This window comes from Ahaetulla prasina, chromosome 8 (assembly GCF_028640845.1).
Source record: "Ahaetulla prasina isolate Xishuangbanna chromosome 8, ASM2864084v1, whole genome shotgun sequence".
NCBI classification, from domain to species: Eukaryota; Metazoa; Chordata; class Lepidosauria; order Squamata; family Colubridae; genus Ahaetulla; species Ahaetulla prasina.
Window position 1 is genome coordinate 64,067,272 of NC_080546.1, and position 27,833 is coordinate 64,095,104.

At 43.1% G+C, this 27,833-nt stretch overlaps 1 protein-coding gene across 15 annotated transcripts in view; it reads right to left on the minus strand.

The window, feature by feature from the left end:
- Positions 1-18,297, minus strand: part of CC2D2A (coiled-coil and C2 domain containing 2A) — a 300,925-nt gene extending 282,628 nt beyond the window's left edge. For 6 of the 15 annotated variants that reach the window (XM_058192298.1, XM_058192304.1, XM_058192301.1 and 3 more), the window contains exon 1: positions 18,106-18,295. The gene's annotated coding sequence lies outside the window, so the exon portion shown is untranslated. Of the gene's footprint in view, positions 1-18,105 lie in introns of all 15 variants that reach the window. The other 9 variants (XM_058192299.1, XM_058192308.1, XM_058192307.1 and 6 more) reach the window with 5 other exon arrangements.
- Between the last annotated feature and the right edge of the window lie 9,536 nt (positions 18,298-27,833).

Genomic DNA, 27,833 nt, shown 5'->3' on the forward strand with positions numbered 1-27,833 from the left:
ACCTGCCACGGCCTGAAGTTTCTGTTTCAGCTGCTCCTAATGCTGTCACCTGAAGCTCCCATTTCGGCCCCCACCTGCCGCCGTCTGAAGCTCCCATTTCGGCCTCTGCCACCACTGCTGCCTGCCCCAGCCTGAAGCTCCCGTTTTGGGTGCCACTGCTGCTGCTAGGTGCTTTCTCTCGGGCCTCCCAGTCTCACTCACCTAGACTTTGAAGGAGGGAGGGAGGGAGGGAGGGAGGGAGGGAGGGAGAGAGAGAAAGAAAGAAAGAAAGAAAGAAAGAAAGGGAAGGAGGGAGGGAGGGAGGGAGGAAGGAAGGAAGGAAGGAAAAAGAGACAAAGAAAATGAAAGAGAAAGAAAGAGGAAGGGAGAGACAAGAAAGAGACAAAGAAAGAAGAAAGAGAAAGGGGGGGGAGAGAGAGAGAGAGAGAGAGCGCTTCAGAAGATGCTTTGAAACAGGACAGCAATCTAGGGCTGGAAGGGATCTTAGAGACCATCTAGTCCAACCCCCTTCTCCAGCAGGAAACCTTACATCGTCTGGATTATTTTGGTGCCTCTAACAGAGAGGAAAATTAGTAGAAAGGAGAAGGAGTTTACTAGAACAAGGCTGCCATGCAGAGGAAGGCAGAAATAGTCCTTGACTTATGACCAGAATTGAGCCCAAAATTTTGGTTGCTAAACAAGAGTGTTGTTAAGTGAGTTTCACCACATTTTACTCAATCCTGGCTCTAACAGTCATGTGCAAGTTAGGGAAGAACGTCTGAAGGTGTATGTAATGTTCTAAATGTACAGAAGTTATAGTTAAATGTGTGGCAGAAAGTGGACTTTGGGTGTGTTTTTCCAAATGTAGTAAGTGAGGTTGAATGTGTATAGTTTTAGAAGAGAGGGGTGTGTGTGTGTGTGTACATACACATAAAGTATATATAGTAGATAATGTATATACTATGTAATATGTATATACACATATGGCATAGGCGTTACGGAAACCTGGTTGGGCACGGAAGGGGGCGTGCCCCTTGTTGAGATGTGCCCGCCGGGTTTCCGTGCATTCCATCAGCCGAGGGCTCAGGGTAGGGGTGGGGGGGTGGCGGTTGTGATTAGAGAGAGCCTAGAGCTGAGGGAGACCACTGTACCTCAGATTGCCGGGTGCGAATCCCTCTTTGTGAGATGGGGTCATAGGTGTCAGATGGGCTTGCTGGTCGCGTACCTGGCTCCTTGCTGCGTGACAGCTGCCCTGCCCGAGCTCCTGGAGGTGCTTGCGGGGGTGGCAGTTGAGACCCCCAGACTTTTAGTCATGGGGGACTTTAACTTGCCATCTTCCGGCTCGTCATCGACAGCAGCTCGGGAGTTCACGGCTTCCATGACGGCCTTGGACCTGACCCAAGTAGTTGATAGCCCTACTCACATTGGGGGTGGCACTCTGGACCTGATTTTTGTCTCTGGTCAGTGGTCGAGAGATCTGGACTTGAAGGAAATAGTCATTGAACCTTTGTCATGGTCAGATCACTCTCTCCTTCGCCTGGACTTTCTGACCGCCATTCAACACCGCAGGGAGACGGAGCCGATACGTTGGTTCCGTCCCAGGCGCCTGATGGACCCGGAGAGGTTCCGGACGGAGCTTGGGCCACTTCCTGAGGGTCTGGCTCATGGCTCGGCTGAGGAACTTGTTGCGGCCTGGGAACGGGCCGCGGCGGGGGCCTTAGACCGTGTCGTGCCTTTGCGGCCTCTGACCCGGCGCAGGTCCCAACTGGCTCCTTGGTTCTCCGAGGAGCTGAGAGGGATGAAGCGCCGGAGAAGACGCCTAGAGAGTTCCTGGAGGTCTAGCCGTTCGGAAGCTGATCGGACACTAGTGAAGTCCTATAATAGGGCTTACCTAGTGGCATTGAGGAAGCGGCGTAGCTACGCCTCCTCCCTCATTGCATCGGCAGATAACCGCCCAGCCGCCCTGTTTCGGGTGACTCGTTCCCTCCTTCACCAGGGGGAGCGGGATGACCCGCTGCAGGGACGTGCTGAGGAGTTTAATGGTTATCTATACGATAAAATCGTTCAGCTTCGGGACGGTCTGGACCAAAATTGCAGTGACTCGGGTGAGACGGCTGAGGGTGGTCTTGGTGACATTTTATGGGATGAATTTGACCCTGTGGCTCCCGAGGACATGGACAGGCTGTTGGGTAGGCTGAATGCCACCACGTGTTTACTGGACCCGTGCCCCTCCTGGTTGGTGCTGGCCACTCAGGAGGTGACACGAGACTGGCTCCAGGCAATTACGAGCGCTTCCTTGGTGGAGGGAGTCTTCCCGGCTGCCTTGAAAGAGGCGGTGGTGAGACCCCTCCTCAAGAAGCCTTCCCTGGACCCGGCTGTTTTAGGTAATTATCGTCCGGTCTCCAACCTTCGCTTCGCGGCGAAGGTTGTAGAGAGTATGGTGGCATATCAGGTTCCCTTACACCTGGATGAAACTGTCTATCTAGATCCGTTCCAGTCCGGTTTCCGGCCCGGTTACAGCACTGAGACGGCTTTGGTCGCGTTGGTGGATGATCTCTGGAGGGCCAGGGATAGGGGTTGTTCCTCTGCCCTGGTCCTATTAGACCTCTCAGCGGCTTTCGATACCATCGACCATGGTATCCTGCTGCGCCGGTTGGGGGGATTGGGAGTGGGAGGCACCGTTTATCGGTGGTTCTCCTCCTATCTCTCCGACCGGTCGCAGACGGTGTTGACAGGGGGGCAGAGGTCGGCTCCGAGGCGCCTCACTTGTGGGGTGCCGCAGGGGTCGATCCTCTCGCCCCTTCTGTTCAACATCTATATGAAACCGCTGGGTGAGATCATCAGTGGCTTCGGTGTGAGGTACCAGCTGTACGCTGATGACACCCAGCTGTACTTTTCCACACCGGGCCACCCCAATGAAGCTATCAAAGTGCTGTCCCGGTGCTTGGAAGCCGTACGGGTCTGGATGGGGAGAAATAGGCTCAAGCTCAATCCCTCCAAGACAGAGTGGCTGTGGATGCCGGCATCCCGGTACAGTCAGCTGAGTCCACGGCTGACTGTTGGGGGTGAGTCATTGGCCCCGATGGAGAGGGTGCGCAACTTGGGCGTCCTCCTGGATGAACGGCTGTCTTTTGAAGATCATTTGACGGCCGTCTCCAGGAGAGCTTTTTACCAGGTTCGCCTGGTGCGCCAGTTGCGCCTTTCTGACCGCCATTCAACACCGCAGGGAGACGGAGCCGATACGTTGGTTCCGTCCCAGGCGCCTGATGGACCCGGAGAGGTTCCGGACGGAGCTTGGGCCACTTCCTGAGGGTCTGGCTCATGGCTCGGCTGAGGAACTTGTTGCGGCCTGGGAACGGGCCGCGGCGGGGGCCTTAGACCGTGTCGTGCCTTTGCGGCCTCTGACCCGGCGCAGGTCCCAACCGGCTCCTTGGTTCTCCGAGGAGCTGAGAGGGATGAAGCGCCGGAGAAGACGCCTAGAGAGTTCCTGGAGGTCTAGCCGTTCGGAAGCTGATCGGACACTAGTGAAGTCCTATAATAGGGCTTACCTAGTGGCATTGAGGGAAGCGAGGCGAGCTACGCCTCCCTCATTGCATCGGCAGATAACCGCCCAGCCGCCCTGTTTGGTGACTGCCCTCCTTCACCAGGGGGAGCGGGATGACCCGCTGCAGGGACGTGCTGAGGAGTTTAATGGTTATCTATACGATAAAATCGTTCAGCTTCGGGACGGTCTGGACCAAAATTGCAGTGACTCGGGTGAGACGGCTGAGGGTGGTCTTGGTGACATTTTATGGGATGAATTTGACCCTGTGGCTCCCGAGGACATGGACAGGCTGTTGGGTAGGCTAAATGCCACCACGTGTTTACTGGACCCGTGCCCCTCCTGGTTGGTGCTGGCCACTCAGGAGGTGACACGAGGCTGGCTCCAGGCAATTACGAGCGCTTCCTTGGTGGAGGGAGTCTTCCCGGCTGCCTTGAAAGAGGCGGTGGTGAGACCCCTCCTCAAGAAGCCTTCCCTGGACCCGGCTGTTTTAGGTAATTATCGTCCAGTCTCCAACCTTCGCTTCGCGGCGAAGGTTGTAGAGAGTATGGTGGCATATCAGGTTCCCTTACACCTGGATGAAACTGTCTATCTAGATCCGTTCCAGTCCGGTTTCCGGCCCGGTTACAGCACTGAGACGGCTTTGGTCGCAGGATGATCTCTGGAGGGCCAGGATAGGTTGTTCCTCTGCCCTGGTCCTATTAGACCTCTCAGCGGCTTTCGATACCATCGACCATGGTATCCTGCTGCGCGGTTGGGGATGGGGAGTGGGAGGCACCGTTTATCGGTGGTCCCCCCCCTATCTCCCCGACCGGCCGCAGACGGTGTTGACAGGGGGGCAGAGGTCGGCTCCGAGGCGCCTCACTTGTGGGGTGCCGCAGGGGTCGATCCTCTCGCCCCTTCTGTTCAACATCTATATGAAACCGCTGGGTGAGATCATCAGTGGCTTCGGTGTGAGGTACCAGCTGTACGCTGATGACACCCAGCTGTACTTTTCCACACCGGGCCACCCCAATGAAGCTATCAAAGTGCTGTCCCGGTGCTTGGAAGCCGTACGGGTCTGGATGGGGAGAAATAGGCTCAAGCTCAATCCCTCCAAGACAGAGTGGCTGTGGATGCCGGCATCCCGGTACAGTCAGCTGAGTCCACGGCTGACTGTTGGGGTGCGCAACTTGGGCGTCCTCCTGGATGAACGGCTGTCTTTTGAAGATCATTTGACGGCCGTCTCCAGGAGAGCTTTTTACCAGGTTCGCCTGGTGCGCCAGTTGCGCCCCTTTCTAGACCGGGATGCCCTATGCACGGTCACTCACGCCCTCGTGACGTCTCGCCTGGATTACTGATATGCTCTCTACATGGGGCTCCCCTTGAAGGGCATCTGGAGACTGCAGTTAGTTCAGAATGCGGCTGCGCGGGTTATAGAGGGAGCCCCTCATGGCTCCCGTATGACACCTATCCTGCGCAGACTGCACTGGCTACCTGTGGCCTTCCGGGTGCGCTTCAAGGTTTTGGTAACCACCTTTAAAGCGCTCCATGGCATAGGGCCGGGTTACTTACGGGACCGCCTACTGCTACCGAATGCCTCTCACCGACCCGTGCGCTCTCACAGAGAGGGACTCCTCAGGGTGCCGTCAGCTAGGCAGTGCTGTCTGGCGACGCCCAGGGGAAGGGTCTTCTCTGTGGGGGCTCCCACCCTCTGGAACGAACTCCCCCCAGGACTTCGTCAACTTCCGGACCTCCGAACCTTCCGCCGCGAGCTTAAAACACATTTATTCATCTGTGCAGGACTGGACTAGATTTTAAATTTATAGGGGTTTTAAACTGGTTTTAATATATTATTTTAATAATTTGGCTTTTAGAATAAGTTTTTTAATGGTTATCTTAATTTGTACATAAATGTTTTTTATTTGCCTGTGAACCGCCCTGAGTCCTTCGGGAGAATACGAACAAATAAATAAATAAATAAATAAATAAATAAATAAATAAATAAATAAATAAATAAATAAATAAATAAATAAATAAAATAGGATTAAATAGTATATTTTGGATATCAGTAGCAATAAGGGCCTCTGGTGGCTCAACAGACTAAGACAGTCTGTTATTAACACAGCTGCTTGCAATTACTGCAAGTTCAAGTCCCACCAGGCCCAAGGTTGACTCAGCCTTCCATCCTTTATAAGGTAGGTAAAATGAGGACCCAGATTGTTGGGGGCAATAAGTTGACTTTGTATATAGTATACAAATGGATGAAGACTATTGCTTAACATAGTGTAAGCCGCCCTGAGTCTTCGGAGAAATAGACAGGGAAATTGTATCTTGTTAAAGCCTTTGACGCGAGGAGAGGCCAGGGACCCTAACCGTAACTCTTGACATGAGTGATGTCAAGTTCGCCATGCCCAGCCAGTCACATGACGAAGCCACGCCCACTCAGTCACATGACCAAGCCACACCCACAGAACTGGTAGTAAAAAAAATTGGAACCCATCACTGGAGTAAAGCCTGGGCACTGCACCCACATTTGAAGATAGTGCTAAACCAGCAACTAGGATATATCATTGTTTCTCATTCACACAATGTGTGGTCAGATCATGATTTATTCTTAATTCAGAAGATGGTTTCTTAGATTGATTGATTGATTTAAAAAATTATTGACCATCCATCTTACCATAGGGTAACTCTGGGTGGCTTACAGTTACAGTTAAAACATAAAAGGTTAAAATCAGACATTAAAACCAAGGACACATGAAGTAGAGTGGGAGGAAGGTGGGATCTATTATTATTCTATCAACCATCTCCATTGCGCTGTTCCCCCACTTGGGATCCCAAGCCAACTGCCAGAGGTACGTCTTTAGGCCCTACAAAAAGACAGGAGGGGTACGGGGGAGATGTTCCAGGAGCAACAGCAGAGAAAGTCCTCCTCCTGGACCCTGCCAACCAGAATAATCAGGCTGATGGGACCTGCAGCATGCCTCCTCTGCTGGCAGGAGTGGTACAGATCAATCCCAATGGGGTGAGACATTTAAGCTTAGTCTCTAGTAGAAACTCAGTCATTATGATGTGTAATTCATAATGCAATGCTTCTGATTTCTTTTACAAGAGATATTTCAGGATATTCAGGGCTGAGACAGCAGCAAGTGTCTCCTTAAAGCAGCTGTGTCCATTTCAGGAGTGGAAGTTCTGTACAACAGCTATGCAACCCTGGAATGAACAGCTTAACAAGTTGCACTAACATGTCACATACGCATTCCATTGTCTGCATGGCAATGCAATAAGAGGAAAAACACCACTACTAGGGTAGAACACCTAAGATCCATCTGAGACCTCCACTGCTGCAAGTGGGTGAAGATAAAGATGATGGCACAGCGGGGATGTGTCCTTGGCAAACAATTAATTAACAACTATTGTACTGCAGCAAGGTTATGGATTGCCCCTATTTTGCTGCATTGAGTAATAATTCTAGTTTAAAGTTCAGGTTATTTTAGTATATATTGTATTTAATATACTTTTATTGTATATTGTATTTTTGGTGCATTTTAATATGCAGTTTCAAAATACTGTAATTATATACACCATAAACTGGGTCACTGCTAATTGGGGAGTTTAAAATGAATCAGTTATAGACTGATTTTACACAAGAGCTTAAGAAGCATCAGATTCAATATAGATGTGAGGTTTCAATTGGCTTAACAGTATTTTTTCTTTTATATATATTTTTTTCCGGGCAATTTTTTTTTATTTTCCATAATAATTCCCACAATTTGACCGGTGTACAATAAAATCACTTTTCCAACAATCGATCCTATACTCAAATTATGCTCAATCAGGCCTGCTCGACTGCCACTCCCTCCCTTAATCCTTTCTACCCTTCTCATCCTTTTTCTACTTTCCCCTTCTCCTCGCTTTCCTACTTCCCCTCCTCTTTCCCACTTCTCACTACCATCCTTTCTAACCCTCTATCTTCCCCTCCTTCTTCTCCTCCTATCCTTTCTTCTCCCTCCCTTTTTTCCTACCTACCTACCTGCCTACCTACTTTCTTCCTTCTTTACTCCTCTTTCCTTACCCTTTCCCTTCGGGAGTGGTTACTGAGCAGTCCCGACTTTACACCATTCCAACTTGTTTAATTCTACCATTATTCCTGTACAATGGCAATCAATCAATTCATAATCTTCATAATCCCCCCCATTTCCCCCCTCCTCCCCCCGAGACTTCCCAGAATAGAATACAGGGTATAGTAATTAACAAACATAATCTAAAATATAACATAAAACATATTCCATTTCACACCATCACACTATCAATTCCCTTCTTTCTTAAACTCTAATACATAGCAATTCCTAACTTCATTCAAAAACTAATTGATATTTTTTAATCTGATACTTATTTTGAATATAATCGATCCACTTTCTCCATTCCAAAATATATTTTTCTTGTGTACAGTCTTTCAAGTAGGCAGAAATTTTTGCCATTTCTGCTAAATTTGATACTTTACTAATCCATTCTCCAATTGTAGGTAAGTCTTCTTTCTTCCAATATTGTGCAATCAATAGTCTTGCCGCAGTTATTAAATTCAAAATCAGTTTTGTCTCTATAACAGTGCAATCTGGAATTATTCCTAATAAAAAGAACTGTGGAACAAACTTGATCTTCTTTTTCAAAATGTTCTGCATAATCCACCATATTTTAATCCAAAAAGCTTTAACTTTTTTGCAAGTCCACCATATATGATAATAGGTAGCATCCTCACAATCACATCTCCAACATTTTGCTTTCACATTTGGATACATACATGACAGTTTTTTCGGATCTAAATGCCATCTATAAAACATTTTATAAAAATTTTCTCTTACAATTTTGTGCTTGCGTAAATTTAACATTCCTCACCCAAATTTTTTCCCATGTTTCTAACATTATAGGTTGTTGAAAATTTTGTGCCCATTTAACCATACAATCTTTAACCAACTCCATTTCTGAATCAATTTCAACCAATACATTATATAATCTCTTTATATGCTGTTGACCTTGATCTTTTATTTGTTTTACCAAGTTATCATCACTTTGCCTTATACCAATTTTCTGATCTATTTTCCATCTAGATTGCAATTGTCCATACTGGAACCATGTATAATCTCTCCCTTCATCCCTCAATTTCTCCCTAGATTTTAACTGTAATTCCCCTTTTTCCATAGTCAAAAGCTCTTTGTAAGTGATAACCTCCATTTTTTGTAATATATTTATATTCTCTATCATATATCTGGGGATAGTCCATATTGGTATCTTTCCATCTAACTTATATTGATATTTTTTCCAAACCCTCAACAAAGCACTTCTGACCATATTATTCTTAAATATCTTATCAATTTTCTTGTCATATAATACATATGCATGCCAACCATATAACAAACCATAACCTTCTATATTCAAAATCCTTTCCTCTGTTAAATTAATCCAATCAGAAATTAAAGCTAAAGCAACTGCATCACAGGACAATTTCAAGTTAGGCATTTTTAAACCTCCTCTTTCCCTAACATCTTGCATTATTTTTAACTTTATTCTCGGTTTTTTACCCTTCCATACAAAATTACTAATCCCTTTTTGCCATTCTTGTAAATTTGCATCTTTCTTCAATATTGGAATCATTTGAAACAAAAATAAAAATCTAGGCAAAACATTCATTTTTATAGCTGCCACTCTTCCCAACAATGATAATTGTAACTTCTTCCAATTCTCCATTTCTTTAATTACTTTTCCCCACAATACCTCATAATTATTTTTATATAACTTTACATTTGATGCTGTAATATATACTCCTAGGTATTTAACCTTTTTAACTACTTCATATCCAGTTATTCTTTCTAGTTCTTCTCTCTGATGTGTATTCATATTTTTAATTATCATTTTTGTCTTCTGTTGATTCACTTTAAACCCAGATATCTTACTATACTGATCAATTGTCTCCTTTAGATATACAGCTGAATGTATTGGTTGAGATAAAGAAACAACCAGATCATCTGCAAATGCTCTTAATTTATAATCTTGATTTTTAATTCTAATTCCTTTTATTCGATCTAAACCACATATATTACTCAATAATATTTCCAAAGTTAGAATGAATAATAAAGGTGACAAGGGACATCCTTGTCTAGTCCCTTTCTCAATCTTGAAGGATTCTGTTAATCCACCATTTACTATTTTTTGAGCTGTTTCCTTTTGATAAATAGCCTTAATTGCTTGAATAAAATAATCCCCAAATTGCATTTTTTCTATTACTTTAAACAAAAACTGCCAATCCAATCTATCAGAAGCTTTTTCCGCATCCAAAAAGAAGAGTGCTGCTGAGACCTGGCTGTTTCTTTCCAAATATTCAAGTAAATTTACAATTTGTCTCATATTATATCTCATCTGTCTCCCCTTAATAAATCCTGTTTGATCATTATGAATTAATTGAGTCATCAGTGGCATCAATCTATTCGCTAATATCTTAGCAAATATCTTATAATCAGTATTTAAAAGCGATATTGGCCTATAATTCTCTGGTTTAACACCATCTCGATCTTCTTTAGGTATTAATGAAATAAAAGCTGTCCTCCATGAGGGAGGAGCTTCTCCTCCCCTTTGTATTCTGTTAAATAACTCCTTAAGTGGTACAATCATCTCATTTTGTAAATTTTTATAATAAGTAGTTGTCAAACTGTCTGTACCTGGTGCTTTATTCGCTTTAAGCTGCTTAATTGCAAACACTATTTCCTCTGAAGAAATTAATTGATTCAACTCTTCCCTTTGATCTACTGTAATTTCTAAGATACCATGGTCCTGTAAATATCTATCTATATCATTATCATTAATCACATCTCTAGAATATAACTTAGTATAATATTCTAAAAAAGCTTTTTTAATCAAGTTTTGCTGATATACTTCCTTACCTCTATATTCTATTTTATCAATTATACGTCGTTTCTGTTTCTTTCTTAATAAATATGCTAGCCACCTTCCAGGTTTATTAGAACTATTAAACAAATTATGTTTTGCATATTGTAAATTAGTTACCACCTGATCTGCCATTAACATATTAAATTGACCTCTTAATATATTTATTGACTCTTTTATTTTACTATCTCCTGGATTACATACCAATAACTGCTCCTTCCTTTTAATTTCCTCTTCTAAATCTTTTCGCCTTTTCTGCAATCTATTTCTATATTTATTATTCATATCTAATAAAACTCCCCTCATATAAGCCTTGCTGGTGTCCCAAACTATCTCTCTAGGTGTCCCCTTATCCATATTCAAAGAAAAAAATTCCTTCATTAGAATTTTACATTCATTTACATTTTGTTTGTATTTAAACAAGTTTTCATTCATCCTCCACGACCTCCTGGCCTCCTTTTCCCGATCTAGCTCAATCCAAACCGGGCTATGATCAGACAAAGTTCTAGAACAAATTTTTGTCTTCTTCACTCTGAAAAACAAATCATTAGTAATTAAAATAAAATTGATCCTAGAAAAAGATTGATGTCTATCAGAAAAAAATGTAAAATCTCTCTCTTTTTCATTGCGTTCTCGCCATACATCTCTCAATTCTAAATCTTCCATCAAGTCAAAGAAGGCCTTTGGCAGTTTTACACGATTGGAAATATTTCTAAGACTTCTTTTATCTTTCTGGATATCCATCACTCCATTCCAATCACCCATTAATATATGAGTTTTATAATCCCAAGATGTTATTCTTTTATGTAAAAACTTATAAAATTTTTCTTGTTGTTGATTTGGTGCATAAACTCCTATTAAAAGTATTTTTCTCCCCTCCAATAAAAGTTCAATAGCAATATATCTTCCTTGATTATCCGCCTCAATTAATGTTGCAGATAAATTACTCTTTATATAAACAACTAATCCATTCTTCTTTTCTGTAGCAGATGCAACAAAATGTATTCCCAATTTTGAATTTATCAAATAGTTCTGGTCTAATGTTCTAATATGTGTTTCTTGTAAACATACAATGTCATTTTTAAATTGCTTCAAATAATGAAATATCTTTCTTCTCTTTTGTGGTGAGTTTAATCCATTAACATTCCAAGATAAAAGTCTAATTGCCATTATCAGCGATCGGAAACTTTTGAAGCACCAGCCACAAATCATATCTTTCTTTGGGCCTTGCTCCTCCCACTGTTTCCATCTTGGTAGTAGCAGATTGAGCCTGTTGAGCCTTTTCTTCTTGTTCCTTGCGTTTGACAGCTGCTCTTGTCATCCTTGGCTCTTTTGGAATCTCTGATTCCATCTTAGACACATCCAACACTTGTAAAAGGTCTTCTTCCATTACTATCACTTCTTTTTCTTTAATTTCGCCTTCCTTTCTCCTACCATCCGGAGATGGTGGACTTCCAGTTTAAGCACATAAGCATAAAACTCTCGTGCTTTACTGACTGTATTAAGACAATGTGCTTTCCCTTCATAGTAAACTATTATACCAGTTGGGATGTCCCATCTGTACTCCATCTGACGTTTTTTTAAATTCGTTCACCAAAAAAGCAAATTCCTTCCTACCTCTCAACATTTTGGGGGGAATTTCCTTTAGTATTAAAATATCTTGGCCAGCCACTTGAGTCTTGTCTCCTTTAAAAGCAGCTTGCAAAATCTCATTTCTCATTGTTCTAGTAGTAAAATAAATGACAATGTCTCTCGGAAGATTTCTTTGTCTTGCTATCCAGGAATTCACACGATAAATTTTGTCAATATGAAAAGCCACATCTGCTGGCCGAACTGCCAAAATCTCCACAAAGGCCTCAGAAAAAATTTGCTTCAAATTCTCTTGTCTATTCTCTTTCAGGCCGCGTATTCTTAAAGCAAATTCCGTAGCTCTATATTGTACCAAAACAATTTCATCATCAACTTTATCCATTTTACTTTGAACTACCTCAATCTTATTTTCCAATTTTAAATTAACTTTCTTTATTTCTTCTACTTCCTGCTTCAGTAAAATCACATTTGATGCCAGACCCTGTACTGCTGACTCCAAACCTTCCTTGACTTCTTTATTTCCAATTTGAATTTCTAACATCTGTTTTTTCATCTCTGACATTTCTTCTGTAATTAATTTAAACTTATCTTCTATCTGAGAGGTTTGCAAATTCATAGCATCATTAAGAGATTCTTTCATAAAATCTTTCAAATTATCCTGAGGTGCTTCCAAATTTAGTGATTTTGTATCTGCTGTATGTGCTGGAGAAACTCCCGGTGTTGATGTTCCTGGGGCTTTTGTTACAGTTGTCTTTAATTGTTTTGTTGCCATCTCTTAAGCCGTACGGGTCTGGATGGGGAGAAACAGACTCAAGCTCAATCCATCCAAGACGGAGTGGCTGTGGATGCCGGCACCCAGCTGACTGTTGGGGGCGAGTCATTGGCCCCAACTGAAGGGGTGTGCAACTTGGGCATTCTCTTGGATGGACAGCTGTCGTTTGAAGTCCGCCTGGTTCGCCAGTTGCGCCCCTTTCTTGACCGGGATGCCTTATGCACGGTCACTCATGCTCTTGTCACTTCCCGTCTGGATTATTGCAATGCTCTCTACATGGGGCTACCCCTGAAGTGCACTCGGAGGCTTCAATTAGTCCAGAATGCAGCTGCGCGGGTGATTGAGGGAGCCACACGTGGTTCCCGTGTAACACCGCTCCTGCGCAGTCTGCACTGGCTACCTGTGGTCTTTCGGGTGCGCTTCAAGGTGTTGGTTACCACCTTTAAAGCGCTCCATGGCTTAGGGCCCGGGTACTTACGGGACCGCCTGCTGTTACCTTATGCCTCCCACCGACCCGTACGCTCCCAGAGAGACGGTCTTCTCAGGGTGCCGTCCGCCAAGCAATGTTGGCTGGCGGCCCCCAGGGGAAGGGCCTTCTCTGTTGGAGCACCTACCCTCTGGAACGAACTTCCCCTGGTTTGCATCAATTACCTGACCTTCGGACCTTTCGCCGTGAATTGAAAATGCACTTGTTTATCCAAGCGGGACTGGCTTAATTTTTTAAATTTTTGAATTTTAATAATTTTAATTGGGGTATTTTAATTATGGGTCAAATTTGACGGTTTTAAATTTTTCGGCCATTAATATAATATGTTATTTTAATTGTTGTTTTAATCTGTATATTGTATTGTTTTAAATCTGGCTGTACACCGCCCTGAGTCCTTTGGGAGAAGGGCGGTATAAAAATCTAAATAATAAAATAAATAAATAAAAATAAAATAAAACATTTATATTATTATTATTATTATTATTATTATTATTATTATTATTATTATTATTATTATTTATTCAAATTTATATACCGCCCTATCTCCCGAAGGACTCAGGGCGGTTCACAGGCACATAAAACATGTATATACAATTAAAATAACTATTAAAAAACTTATTCTAATGCCAAATATTAAAAATATAAATATCAATCTTAAAACCAAATTTAAAACCCCTATAAATTTAAAATCTACAAATTTAAAATCTAAGCCAGTCCTGCACAGATGAATAAATGCGTCTTGAGCTCGCGACGGAAGGTCATATTAGGGGATTGGAATGGTGTAATGGATATTAGTAAAGATAAAAGAACTCTTTCTAAGAAAATTCCTATGCATGCAAAACTGTCTAAATTCTTTTTTGATTTGATGGAAGATTTTGAGTTGAAAGATATATGGAGAAGGCAGAATTTTGATGATAGAGACTATACTTATTTTTCGGACAGGCATCAATCTTTTTCACGTATTGATTTTATATTAATTACCAATGACTTGCTTTCTAGGGTTAAGAAAACAAAGATATTTCCAAGGTGTTTAACTGATCATATGGATCATATGGATGGAGTTGCAATATGAAGGTGGAAGAAGATCATGAAGAATAAATGAAAATTTGTTTAGATATGAGGATAATGTAAATCAACGTAAAAAACAAATGAAAGAATTTTTTGATTATAATTTGAATAAGGGAACTTCGATAGAAATGGTGTGGGACACTAGCAAGGCCTTTATGAGAGGAAATTTGATATATATTAATAGTAGACAGAGGAGAAAATTACAAAAACAGCGTAGGGATTTAGAAGAGGAAATTCAGAGGAAACAACAATTACTGGTATATAATCCACATGATTTAAAAATTAATGAGGCGATAAAGATATTACAGAGTCAGTTTAATATGTTAATGGCAGATCAGGTGGCAACCAATATACAATATGCTAAACATAATACTTTTTGTAATGCCAATAAATCAGGGAGGTGGTTGGCTTAAGGAAAAGACAGAAAGCACGTACTATTGAAAGAATTGAATACAAGGGTAAAGTGAGATTTCAACAGGATAAAATTAAAAAAGCTTTCTTGGAATATTATACAAATTTATATGCCAGAGATACAATATTGAATATGGATATTGATAAATATTTGAAAGAATATAAGGTTAAAGGTTTAACTAATGAACAAAGGGAAGAGTTGAATCGGCCTATAACTTCTGAGGAAATTACTTTGGTAATAAAGCAATTAAAAATAGGGAAATCCCCGGGCACAGATGGACTTACAGCAATGTATTATAAAAAGTTACAGGATGAGATAGTTGGTCCACTTATGGAGTTATTTAATCAGATACTGATGGGAGGAGGAGTGCCACCATCATAGAGGACTACTTTTATTTCATTGATACCAAAAGAGGATCAGGCTTGTACTAAGCCTGGGAATTATAGACCGATTTCACTCTTGAATAAGGATTATAAGATTTTTGTGAAAATAATGGCAAATAGGTTAATGGAAATTGTACAACAAAGGATTCATACTGACCAGTCTGGTTTTATAAAAGGGAGACAAATGAGGAATAATGTTAAGCAGATAGTGAATTTATTGGAATATTTGGAAAAGAAAAATCAGATTCCGGCAGCGTTTATATTTTTGGATGCAGAGAAAGCTTTTGATCGTTTGCATTGGGAATTTTTATTTAAAATAACAGACAAAATGCAATTTGGAAATGGTTTTATACGAATACTTAGGGCAATTTATGGAAAGCAAACAGCTCAGATAATAATTAATGGTAGTTTGACAGATAGTTTTAAAATTGCGAAAGGAACAAGGCAGGGGTGTCCTTTATCACCTTTATTGTTTATTTTGTCTTTGGAACCTTTATTGGATAAGATAAGAGAGTTAAGGGAGATAGAGGGTATTAGAATTAGAAGACATGAATACAAAGTCAGAGCATTTGCAGATGATTTGGTTGTTATGTTGACTCAGCCTATAAATTCGAGTGTATATTCGTTGGAAGTAATTAATCAATATGGAAGGGTCTCAGGGTTTAAAGTGAATCAAAATAAAACAAAAGTGTTAACCAAAAATATGATTAAGAACCAGAAAGAAAAACTAGAGGAAATAACAGGATTTGAAATTGTGAAAAAGGTTAAATATTTAGGAGTTTTTCTTACTTCATCAAATGTAAAATTGTATAAGAATAATTATGATGTGTTATGGAAAAAAATTCAGAAGGAAATGAATACTTGGAAAAAATTACAATTATATTTGTTGGGGAGAATAGCAGCTATAAAAATGAATGTTTTGCCTAAATACTTGTTCTTGTTTCAGATGATACCAATAATTAAGAAAGACAAAAATTTGGAAGAATGGCAGATTGGAATTAATAAATTTATATGGGAAGGGAAAAAAGCAAGAGTCAAAATGAAAATAATGCAAGATACACGGGAAAGAGGAGGATTAAAAATGCCTAATTTAAAACTGTATTATGAAGCAGTTGTTCTTTCGGTAATAAGTGATTGGTTTAATTTGACGGAGGAAAGGATTTTGAATATAGAAGGTTATGATTTATTATATGGTTGGCATGCATATTTATTGTATGATAAGAAAGTAGATAAAGCTTTTAAGAATCCTGTGTTGAGAATTTCTCTTCTGCGTGTCTGGAAAAAATATTATTATAAGTTAAATTATAAAATTCCTATATGGGCAAGTCCTCGGCATGCAGTAGAGAATATAAATATAGAACAGGAACAAAAAATGATTACTTATAAAGATCTTTTATATAATGAGAGGGGAAATTTACAACGAAAATCTTTGGATACATCAAAAGAAGGGAGGAATTATACTTGGTTTCAATATGGACAGTTAAAAGCTAGATGGAAAGAAGATCAGAAAATTGGTGTTATTCAAAATGAAGAAAATTTGGTTAAACAAATTAGAAATCAAACCCAGGGGCATATAGAGAGATTGTATAATGTGTTGATAGAAATAGATTCTGAAAGAGATTTAATAAAGGATTGTATGATAAAATGGGCACAGAATATTCAGGAACCAATAATGTTGGAAACATGGGAAAAAATTTGGGTTAGAAATGTTAAATTTACGCAAGCGCAGAATTTAAGGGAAAATTTTTATAAGATGTTTTATAGATGGCATTTAGATCCTAAGAAATTATTATGTATGTATCCAGATATGCAAACGAAATGTTGGAGATGTAATTGTGATGATGCTACATATTTTCATGTATGACGAACTTGTAAGAAAATTAAGTCTTTCTAGATAAGAATTTGGTGGATTATGCAGAATGTTCTGAAGAAGAAGATAAAGTTCCTACCACAATTTTTCCTTTTGGGAATAACAACAGACTGTTCAGTGATTGAGACTAAATTGATTTTGAACTTAATAACAGCAGCAAGACTGTTGATTGGACAATATTGGAAGAAAAAAGAATTACCCACAATAGAAGAATGGATATTTAAAGTTTTCAATTTGGCTGAGATGGCTAAAATCTCAGCCTTCTTGAAAGACAGTACTCAAGAAAAATATCTAAATGAATGGAAGAATTGGATTGATTATATTCAAAATAGATATCAGATTAAGAAATTTCAGATTGCCTTTGAATGAAGGACATTGTTTTTGATTTTAATGGAAGAAGTCAGGTTATATGAGAGAGAAGGATTATAATTGTGTTAGATTTTAAAAATTTAATGTATGACTGTTTGTTTATTGAACTATACCTTGTGTTTGCTCCGGGAAGTGGGGGGGGGTTGGAGGGAGGGGGGAAGGAGGAGGAGGGGAGGGGAAAAATTATTTGTTGTTGTAAAACTTTTTCAATAAAAAAAAAAGAATCAGTTATAGACTCTGACTTGGAAGTTTAGCATATACAAGCAAGGCTCATATAAAGCACTTAACCGGGTCAGGGCAAATCCTGGGAGCTGTATTCCCCCTTCGCTTAATATTTGCCTGGTTGGGTTTTACAGCTCAGGGCGCTGTATACACTCTTTGCTCACTTTGCTATTCATTTTACAAGGCGAACTGAAAAACAGAAAAATCCTGGGTATCTTGTCGGAAGGCAGCGCGATGTTGGTTATTCAGCTTTGGAAAACGCCTCACGTTAGCCAGACCAGATGTTAACTCGGATTTAATCCGAATTCGTTTTGGATGGCCTCGGCCTACCCATGAACCGATCCGTTTAGACCTCTTCCCAAGCTGGTGGCGGCAATCATGGCGTGGAGGGCGTGCAGACGGTGGGACTGCAGCCGGCGGAGGTCCCCATCGGCCCAGCAAACTGATCGCGCCTGGGAGACGCCCCATCCCCGCAAGCGCTAAGCACCCACCTTCTGCCACCGCGCCAGAGCGCGAAGCCTAGAAGACGCACCGGATTTACAGGAAGGGTCAGCAGCGGCCAGCCAAGTGGTAGCCCTTCCTTCTATTCGGCACCCTCGGTTAGTTATAGCCGCCGTCGCGGCCGTCTCTGGGATACCGATTGGGAAGCAGAGGCATCCAGCCTGGGCACGGTCGGACGGATTCCGCCTTGCTGCGGCTGCGCGCAAAGGAGAGAGGCGGTGCTACTTGCAACAAGGTGTCGGCCGTAGGAAGTGAGAATGGTAGCCTTGAGTTGGCGCGGTGGGAGGGCCTTGGAGAGCGTGTCCCTTGGGGCCTGTGGAAGTCAAATGAGGTCTCCCGACTGTCCGCCTGCAGCTGTGGAACGCCCAGTTTGGCCGGTCCTTCGCCTATCACCAAGGACGCCTCTCGTCTGGAAGGAACCCGAGCGCATTGGAAAGGGCGTGGGGGAGAGCACCGAGAAGTGCTCCTGCAAACGCGTCCCGGGCAGCGCTACGCAGAAGTCCGACTCCAGCGACGGTCCCTGCTCTTCACTCCTAGGATTTTTTTCGCTGGCTTCTCCAACCAAGCGCCGAGATTTGAGCCTGCGAAGTATTGAGCGCAGCCGTCCGACATTTTGGCTTCATTGAGTCAAGAATTGTCTTGGGTTGTATATAAAATATATACAATACAACTATATACCTATATAGTTAATGTACATAAACTTCCTTTGCAGGAAGGGTCAGTGATTTTTTATATTATTGTTGGAAGAAATTTCCTGAATTCGTTCCCAGCTGGGAAAAACCACGGACTCCGAAAAGAAATGAATTCCGAAGCAGATGCCAGAAAGTGGGATTATTTAATGAAGGAAGGCAAAAAAAAAGCAGTTGTGACACAGCTCCAATGTTCCTGGGTTGCAAGCCAATTTGGAAGTGTGACTCTGAGCCTTTTATTCTTAATTCCCCTTTGAAGCTCCTGCAGCCTAATGGGTGTATTTGTGTGCCTCTAGTTAGCTCGGGGGCTAAGACAGCTGAGATTGTTGATCGAAAGGTCAGCGGTTGGAATCCCTAGTGCTGCCCTGTAACGGGGTGAGCTCCCGTTCCTAGTCCCAGCTTCTGCCAACCTAGCAGTTTCGAATGCACGTAAAAATGCAAGTAGAAAAAATAGGGACCACCTTTGATGAGAAGCTAACAGCGTTCCATGCTTGAATCATGCCAGCCACATGACCACGGAGACGTCTTGGGACAGCACTGGCTCTTCGGCTTTGAAATGGAGATGAGCACTGCCCCCTAGAGTCCGCAACGACTAGCAAGTATGTGTGAGGGGAACCTTTACCCTTTACCTTGTTAAAGTAATTGCCCTGGATCCTGTCTTCCTGCCTTAGTGGGGTTAATCCTGTTCCTGGGGCTTTGTCTGTTTTATCCTGGGGGTTAATTCTGCCAGGAAAGAGGAAAAGGGGAGTTCCGTGTGAGTTATTTTTAGCCTGATTCCCCTTATCTTAATGGCTCTACTTAAGTATTTCTATTGTCAGCTCTGTTAGCATGGCTGCTCTATGTTTTTCTTTCAGCTGGTGCTTCTTGGTTTGCTTAAAGGGGAAAGGGCTGGCTTGAGTCTCTTGGCACTGTTTTATGAGTTTTCTGGTGCTATGACGTCCCTGGCACTGTCTCCCTGGGGTACACTTCCCACATTATTATGTTGTAGGGCTGTATTATTAGTTGTCATGGTCTGCATCAGGCAATCAGAATAGAATAACAGAGTTGGAAGGGACCTTGGAAGTCAAGTCCAACCCTCTGCTCAAGCAGGAGATTCTTTGTCATTTTAGACAACTAAATGGCCAGGCTCTTAAAAGTCTTGAGTAATGGAGAGCCTACAAATTCTGAAGCTTAAATAGACTCGAGGATGGTAGAGGACCGGAAGGCCTGGAGGAACGTTGTTGCAACGGGTCAGACACGACTTTGCAACTAACAACATTTTTAATTAGGCTGTATCCATTGCTTCTTTCTTCTGATGCTTTGGAAAATAGTCTAACCCCGTGTCTGTAAGGTTTTTAACTAATATCTTAGTTTTCTCTTTATTTATTTTCAATCCTGCCACCGCCATATTCCTCTATTTTTTTTATTAATTTAGGCCTGTTTCTTGTGGATCTTCTAAATTGAAAACTAAAACATCTGTGAATGCCTGTAGTTTATATTTTCCCTTTTTTTATTTCCATACCTTTTATCTCTCTATTGTAGGAATTTAGCACCCACCCCCTCCTAGAAGAATGAAAATATTTTAGAAAATATTTAAAAGGCAGAATATATTTCCCTGAATGAGAAATGGAGAAACATGTTTTAAAGTCAAAGCAACTTCCTGCCACTCCCCACCTTTGTCAATGGGCAATTAAGGCTTCAGCCAAGCTCACTCAATCCCCCCATCATTTGCAACACAATAGAACTGAAACTCACCACATGGCAAGGCTCAGGCAAGCTTGAGGGACAACCTACAAGGCTAGCTAAGACCCCCACCCCCTGGGAGTCTGACAGCCAATCAGGGTATTCTTCCTGTGCCCCAGAGAGTTTGGGGCTCAGAAAGGGCATAAAGCCAGGGAGCACACAGGATCTCAGCCCTTTTCTGTTCGGGATCTCAAGCCATGTGATCCTGGCCACCATTAAACCATCTTTCCAAGCAGCCTCCATGTTTCCAGTGTCTTTGTCCCCACTTGGAACTGAACCCAGATGGATATTTCTTCCAACAATTGGCACCCCAGATGGGACTCCAAGCTAACCTAACCAATGGACCTGGCCCAGGTAAGCCTCCCTTGCTAGCAGCAGACCCATTGAGTCTGTGGGTAAGTTTTCCTGGACCTTGGCCATTTGGAACTAGGTTTTAAAGGGGTTTTGAGTGTTGAGCTCAAAGGCTGCTTGGAAAGAAGGTGAGTACCTCTAAATTTTAATTTTAAAGCATGGAAAAGTATGGGAAATATGTGTATGCCTGCATGTGTGTGAATGAGAGAGCCCTTCTCCCAATCATAGCTGGATCTTGCTTCCTCTGTGCATTTCCTAGCCGCAGAAAGACCAAAAGTCTGGAGAGCATGGGGGTTTTGCCAGAGCACAGGACCTTCTGTTAGGGAAGGAAGAAGTGTGTGTGTGGGATTCCACCTGAGGAAACAGTCTGATTCCACCTCTTTGAGCAACCTCTAGCCGCACCTCTGCCTACTGCTAGCTCCACCGAGCCGTGACCGGTAGGATAGAGAAAGCAAGGGGGGGAAGCCAAACGTGGAACTTTGTGTTTATTGGGAACGGAAGCCGAGCGAGAGGAAAGTAAGTGTGAATGAAGCAATTAAGAGAGTAAAGAGCAAAGCAGGAAACCTGCTTGGGGCCCTGGATGTCTGCAGGCTGCTAGTTTTGCCTGGTATGCGAAAAAGCAAAGCAGGAAGCAGTGTTGAGGAGGTGCTCGTACTTGCTGGAGGGGCAGTAGGTCCTCTGGGATCACCTTTTTGATCCAAAACGAAGCTCCCTTAACAGGAAGGGGCCCATACTTCGACAAAAGGGAGTCGAAGTCCTTCCCAGAACTTTTTTTTCTGAAAACTGTAGGAGGGTCCACCCGGCTAAGCCAAAGTGAAAAATTAAACCTCACATTGGAGAGGGAAACATGGGAAGCAGTAGCTCGAGGGTGGCGGGAAATCCCCTAGGAGACCTGCTTGGGGCCCTGGATGCCCGCAGGCTGCCAGTTTTGCCTGGTATGCGAAAAAAGTAGTTGAGGAAACTATGTGAAAAATGGGCTTTGCTAAGAGATGAGAATAGGAAACAAATTTGGCTAAATAAAGGTACTTAAAAGAAAAGGGAAATATATAAATAGGAATGTTTGGGTTTTTGTTTTGTTTGTTTGTCTGTCTCTTTCTCTGTCTTCTATTGAACCACCTGGTCTGTCTGTTAAGATTTATGCCTTCCCTAATTTAACTGAGATTTATGGGAATGATCAGTGTGTGTGTAAATCTCAGTTTTGTTTTCCTCTCTTTGTCCTCCTTGTTTTTTATGTGTGTATGTCTGTCTTTGTGGGCCCTTGAGGTAATTGTAACTGTAAAATGTATTTGATCTCTAGAGACAAGAATTTTAAATTGTTAGGGAAAAACAAAAACAAAAGGTTGAAACAATGAAAATGGGGAAAAGAGAGAGAGAGAAAAAAGAAAGAAAGAGCCTTTACCCTGTTTTCGTGTGGCCACCGGAAACTGGGTACAAAGAACTTTTCATTTCTGCTTTTGTCTCCTTCTCTCTTTTTATCTTAAAGTAACAACTCAAGTTTATAAGGAAACATTTTAAGTTCACTTACAAGATAAGTTTACGAGGAAACGTTTTAAGTTCATTTACAAGAGAGAAAAAAATTCAGTCTTGCATTTACTGTGTGTTTAAATGATTTTACCTGTTCATTCCTGAAGCATGCGAATCCAGTTTTTTCTTTCTCATCAGTTGTTGAAACTGCATTTTGTTGAAACTGCATTACCTTTTAGTAACTGCAATATTGATGTGTTGTATCTTTTCAAACTCTGCCTGCAAGATATCTTCCCCCCCCCTTTTAATTCTGTTACAATGCCTTTCCTGAGAAGATTACCCACAAAAGTGGGGAGGAGATCCTGTTCTAATGTCTTTCAGCCCTGAAAAGATGACTCTGCAACTGTGGAAGCAGAGCACATGGTTCCAGATGCTGCCCCCAGAGGAGACCTTCCATTTGTTGGAGCCAGGAATTGAGTTTGAATCCAGCCCCCACTGAAAGTCATCACAGCAACCAGAGTGGAGCAGACCTTCCAAACCTGACTAACCAGCCTTATTACCAAGCATGCCACCTAGCATACATGAAAGAAAGGACCCTGAGATGTACAAGTAAAGACTAAAAGACTCTTTTCAATCCCCAGAAGACAACTGGAAAGACTATGGGGAAGGGTGGAAATTCATTGTAAGGTTTTCTGTCTTGTCTCATTTACATTGTAATCAGTCTAAAGTACTCATGTAAGGATTGTATTTGAGTGGCTACCACAGCAAGTTCTGAACACCTTAGATTTTTGTCTGGTGGGAGGGAAATATGTCCAAAATGTTTGTATTGCCTGTATTGTAAAAGTAGCTGCATACACAGGCACACACAGAGAGACCCACCATTCAGAATTAGACTGAAACTATTCCCTTCACTTACCTCCACACAAGGCTTCCCCTAGGTTGATTTTTGCTCTGTGGCACTAAAAGCCCAAGGAGTCAGATCTCCCTGCTAATTCCATGGGGGAGGGGCATCCCCCTCAGGCAATTCCTCTCTTGAAGAGATAGCAGAAAAAGTGATATCCAAAACCCAAGCCCTGACTATGACTCACAAATGATGCTGCCCAGTTGCCCAGTAAAGCAAGATATATTGCACTGGTGGTCTCATGAGTAGAAGTCCCAGGGCTCATTGTGTGTAATTTAAAAAAAAAAAGAAAGAAAGGAAAAAGCCTGGATTGCACACTGATTAACCTCAATTTGGACTGGAAAAAATCTTGGATAGACTAAAGTAAGAGCTAGGGCAGGTTCAGTAACCAACCCTTGGAAATGGGCAGCCTGTAATTTAAAGGAAAACCATGGCTGTGAAAATTTTGGGATGTGTGCTTGCTTGAAACCTGACGGGAAGCTCACAGAAAGTGATATCTAACAGCTGAAATTAATTGGCATAGAAAATTGGATACTGTAAAATTCTTACCAGAACTTTTCCCCTGGCTGCTAGACCTTCATGGTTGAAAGCTTTTGGGAGCCACTGAAGGAATCTTTTTTTCTGTTGTCTCTATCAATGGCTTCCTTTGCATCAGAAAAATCAAAAGCACCTATTGATTTGATCAATTTTAATTTTTGCCAAGAGCATGTTTCAAAATTCACGTTTTGAAAAAAAAAAAAAAAAGTAGGGATTGTAGGAATTTAGCACCCACCCCCTCCTAGAAGAATGAAAATATTTTAGAAAATATTTAAAAGGCAGAATATATTTCCCTGAATGAGAAATGGAGAAACATGTTTTAAAGTCAAAGCAACTTCCTGCCACTCCCCACCTTTGTCAATGGGCAATTAAGGCTTCAGCTGTTAAGTTCGGGCAATGAAGAGGCAGGAGACCAATGAGTGGCAACGGCTCTTTAGTTTATTGTGACCCAGCGAAAAACAACCGGCAAAAACCCCTTTTTAAATACTCTTTTGGCTGAGGCTTCAACCAATCAGCAACGTGCAATTTTCCCGCCCAAAATTCCCTCTCGAAGTTCAAAATACATTACACTCCTTCCCTCCCAGAACGCTTTGTACCTCTATTTACATAATATTTACATGCTATCTCTCTACGTAGTCACGCAGGTAGACAGGGCGTCTCCTAACTCTTTCTGACCTGCGCAGTTCATTTTCTGGGAGAGAGTCGAGCTGGTCGGAGGGACTGTTTGTTCCTCCCCGCTCCTCCTCTAGGCCGTCCAGCCCTGGATTATTGGCTGAATCGTTCCTGTTGCCTTCAGGAGGAACCGGTTGGCGTCGCTGGACTTCATCGGAATCAGATAAGTCCTCCACTCGCCTCGGGTTTGAGTCAGCTGCAGATTCAAACAATTGGTAGTCAGGGCCTGGTTGTTTGGTTTCTAGTTTGTTTGGTATATGTTTTCTTAACTGGTCTATGTGGCGTTTCCATACCCGGCCGTCCTCCATGTCTACTACGTATGATTTGGGTCCGGTTATGCCCAGAATTTCCCCTTTTAACCATGTTGGGCCCTCGCTATAGTTGTGTGCCCATACGAGGTCACCCACTATCATTTCCCTGGTTTTTTCTTGAATACCCTTGTACCCGTCTGGGGTATAAGTTGGGTTTAGTCGGTCTAGCGGGCACCTGAGTTTCCTGCCCATTAAAAGTTCTGCTGGGCTGCGGCCAGTTGTTACACAAGGGGTCCTATGTTGAACGGCCAGGAAAGTGTCTATTTTCGTTTGCCAGTCGCCTGGACTTATCCTAGATAGCGCTTCCTTTGTGCTCCGAACGAAATGTTCTGCAAGTCCGTTCGTCGCCGGGTGGAAAGGCGCCGAGAGGACATGTCTGATGCCCTCTCCCGCTAGATACCCCTCAAACTGATTTGCCGTGAATTGCGGGCCGTTGTCAGAGACTAGGGTGTCGGGCAGGCCGTGTGTTACGAATAGATGCCTGAGGACTGTGATTACTGCTTCGGCCGTTGTGCTTTTCATGAGGATTATTTCCAACCATTTTGAGTAGGCATCTACCACAATTAAAAAGGTCTGCCCATGGAAGAGCCCCGCAAAATCTATGTGAATCCTGGACCAAGGCCCCTGGGGTTTCTCCCACTCTCTAACTGGGGCTGCAGGGGGTAGCGACCTCGACTCTTGGCACGATTGGCATTTCCCTACCCTGTCACTGATGTCCTTATCCATTAAGGGCCACCATACATAACTCCTCGCTAAACTCTTCATCCGCACAATCCCTGGGTGGCCCACATGCAACAGTTCCAACACATTTTCGCGTAATTTTTCTGGGATAACTACCCTATCCCCCCATAACAGACATCCCCCTTGAACAGACAGTTCTGATTGTTTTTTCACAAAGTCTTTGAAACGCTCACCCGGCGCAGCGGGCCAACCCCTTTGCACCCAACCGATCACAGTCCGAATTGTAATGTCTCTATACGATGCCCTAGCCACCTGCTTGGATGTGACTGGGCCAGAGTCCAAAGAGTCAATTAGTAAGACGGGTGTCCCCGAGGTGGGGTCCTCAATTGTCTCTGGTAGAGGGCATCTGCTCAGAGCATCCGCATGCCCTAAGTCTTTTCCTGGGCGGTAGAGCAATTGGTAGGAGTATGCTGCTAGGAAAATAGTCCATCGGGTCAGCCTGGGAGAAAGTGCCACGGGCGTTGGGCGGTCACCCGCTAAAAGCCCTAGAAGGGGTCTGTGGTCCGTGACTATCTCGAAATTTCGTCCGAACAAGTATTCGTGAAATTTCTTAACCCCGGAGACTATGGCCAACACTTCCCTATCTAACTGGCTGTAGTTCCTTTCCGCAGAGGACATAGTCTGGGAATAATACACTATAGGGGCTTCTGTTCCATTCGGTAACCTGTGGCTGAGCACTGCCCCCACCCCATATGGTGAAGCGTCGTAAACTAGTACTAGTGGCAACGTGCCATTGTACTGGATGAGGAGGCTATCGCTGGACAAAAGGTTTTTTACCCCCTCAAATATCCTAGCCTCTTCTTTTCCCCAGGACCACACAGCTTTCTTTGCTAGCAACTTATGTAGCGGCTCGGCTACTGTTGCTTTATTCTTCAAGAATACCGCATAGAAATTAACAAGCCCCAAGAATGCCTGTAATTCTGTTTTATTTTGGGGGGCTGGGGCCTTTCTAATGGCCCGTACCTTGCTCTCCGTGGGGTGGATCCCTTCCCTGTCTATCCTGTATCCTAGGAATTCTACAGATTTCACCCCAATATGGCATTTGTTGAGTTTAACCTTAAGCCCCGCAGACCTAAAAATGCCCAACACCTTCCTTAGTTTTACCCCGAGTTCCTCTAAGTTTTCAGCTGATACCAATACATCGTCGAAGTATGGTACCACTCCTGGCAGGCCCTGTAATAATCGCTCCATTAGGTTCTGGAAGAGCCCTGGGGCCACGCTAACTCCGAACTGGAGTCGCGTACATTTGAAAGCCCCACGGTGCGTGACGATTGTCTGCGCCTCAGCTGTGCTGCTATCTACAGGTAGCTGCTGGTAGGCTTGGGCCAAATCGAGTTTGGCGAAGACCTGCCCTTGCCCTAATGAGTGTAGCAAATGTTGTACCACTGGAACGGGGTATGCACTTTTCTGCAATGCTTTGTTAAGCATTGCTTTGTAATCAGCGCAAATTCGGACCGAACCGTCCGGTTTGACTGGGGTTACTATGGGTGTCTCCCATTTTGCATGGTCGACCGGGACTAATATTCCCTGGCTTACTAACTTGTCCAATTCTCGGTCAATTTTAGGCTTTAGGGCGAATGGGACCCTCCTAGCCTTTAACCGGATAGGGGCAACTTGGGGGTCGAGGTTGAAAGAAATAGGGGTCCCCATGTACTTGCCCAGGCAATCCTTGAATACGTCCTCGAACTCCTTCAGTAGTTCGTCTCTGAGGATGACGTTGCTCCTGTGGACCCCGGTCACTCCCATACCCAAAGCTCAGAACCAGTCCAACCCTAGCAAACTCGGTAGAGTTCCGTTTACTATGGTGATCGGCAGGGTCTTTGTGAATTGTCCATATTTGACTTGGATGGCTGTAGCTCCTCGAACAGGGATCCGATTCCCCTGGTAGTCCTGCACTCTCAGCTTCTGGGTTTGTAGCTGACGTTTAGCGATCGCTGGCAAGTCTCTCACGATGGTGTCCCAGGACATAATTGTGATTGACGACCCAGTGTCTACTTCCATGGGGCACGGCACCCCTTCAACGTAGACTTGGGTAAATATTTTCTTCTCTAGTCGTGTCGATGCGTGGCCCACTCTCACAGTGGTCTGGTTTAACTTCGCGCCCTTTTTAAATGGACCAATCCCTGGCCGCTTCGCTGCTCCCGCGCTCTGATTGGTCGGTTTGAATTTTTGGCGGGAAGGTTGGGGGGCTCGGCAGGCCCGAGCTATGTGTCCTTTTTTTTCACACCGCCGACAAACCGCATCCTTGAATCTGCAGTTTTGCTGTTGGTGTTGCCCCCCACAACTCACACATTCGTCCCGGTCACCTCTCTCCAGCCTCCCAGTGTGGA